We start from the raw sequence: 1686 nt of genomic DNA on the forward strand, positions 1-1686 counted from the left end.
TTTTTTATGGGTTAAGTCGCGTTCTAGTTCTAGTACTGATAAATAGTAGCGTACGCTAGCAATTGGGAAGCCCGACGAGAACAGAGCAAAGTTTGAACAACATGAACTGGTGTTGGGCTCAATTTGTTGTGAAGTTCAGTATGTAATATCGATGCGACGGAAAAGGCCCTGTAACTAAAAAAAAAATCAGCCACAAGGCAACCGTTGAAATGAAACCATATCCTAAAACAGTACATTTTAGACCAATTGAGTGCCTTACATTTATAATAATATCGTATCAAAATGCACACATATTGACGGGTTTAAAGACAAAAAAAGTTATGGCGAGAGTTGCGCGTTCGAATTCGCGTTCACTTTGCATTTTGCGATGCCTACAGCGCCAAGGGCCTCCACACTGTGGGCGTATATAACAAGAGAGAAGCGCGATGGACTCCGTCTAGCATCTGAACTTGGTGCAAAGGCTGCCGCCGAATCCTTGGGTTACCCGCCACGTACCCTACAGGACACAGAAATCCTGACACAGCTGGCCAGAACAGACTCTAGAAAAGGCGGGATGGACCAGGTAACCAATTGCCGAACACCTCAGTTTCCCTCTAAGGTAGAGGCTGTAACAAGAGCTGTACTGGCTAATTCTGCCTGAGATCGGCCTTACTGGCAAATCCCTAAAACCAAACCTGATAAACCATCTTAAAGTTATGATGTAGTTAGATATCCCAAGGCCGTAGTTATCGCTGCGAATGATAGAATTAGGCAGGAATAAGTATGGCATTATCACTGAATCTTACGATAAATACACGTGTCACACGCCATCTGCTTGATTTGGTTGGAGCTGGGGTTCGAAGTGGGGACAGTATACGAAAAACACAGAAAGTAAAGTCGTGCGCCACCCAACGAAGTACAATGCCACTGAGATGGGCGTGGGCATGGGACGCGCTATTTGGCGCCACGTGCGCACGCAAAGACGTGGCTGGCTGTCAGCCAGACAGGGGGTGACAGGGTTAGGTGTCGTTGGGGGGGGGGGGGGGAGGTCGCTCCGGCTCCACAAAAGATCTGGCATCAGGCTGCGCTGCTCCAGGAGGGGGCGTTGTGCGGGACGCTGCTCGCTACGACGGCACCACGGAGGGTTTGTTGCGCGGGGCAACCTGCTCGAGGAAGCGACCGAGCAGTGCAGGGGAAGTGTGCGGGATGTGGTGCGTCGTGGTGGAGCAGCAGCGGGGAAATCGCGTGTGCTACCTGGTGCCAGGACGGATGGAGGGCAAACCAGCATGATGCGAAGGCAAGAATCAACAGGAACTGTAGGACCATTTAGGAAAGGTGAAGAAGCTCTCGTTATATTTGTTTACTTGAGATTCCAGACATTATTCTTTGTTCAATGCTGTGCTGTTGCCAATAGGCCTTCCTGCTGGTTGACGCTCGCTTTGAGCACGAAGAGCATTGTTCGAGCCACGATAGGCTAGCTTCTTCCGCTTTGATAGATCCAGCAAACCACGCACATACAGAGCGAACACAAGGTGTGTGCACACGCCTAACTTCAGGTAATAGTCGCAAGGACAACACCGGCACAGCACATCGACGCGCCAGCCTTCACCTGGCGTGCCGCGCACTTCAGCACGCGCTGTCTGGACGCTGAGGCGGGACGTGACAGGTAATGACTCGCTGGTGCGTCGAGCTTGTGGGTCGTACACT

The sequence above is a fragment of the Phytophthora parasitica genome (genome assembly GCF_000247585.1).
Source record: "Phytophthora parasitica INRA-310 unplaced genomic scaffold supercont2.21, whole genome shotgun sequence".
Taxonomy (NCBI): Eukaryota; Oomycota; class Peronosporomycetes; order Peronosporales; family Peronosporaceae; genus Phytophthora; species Phytophthora nicotianae.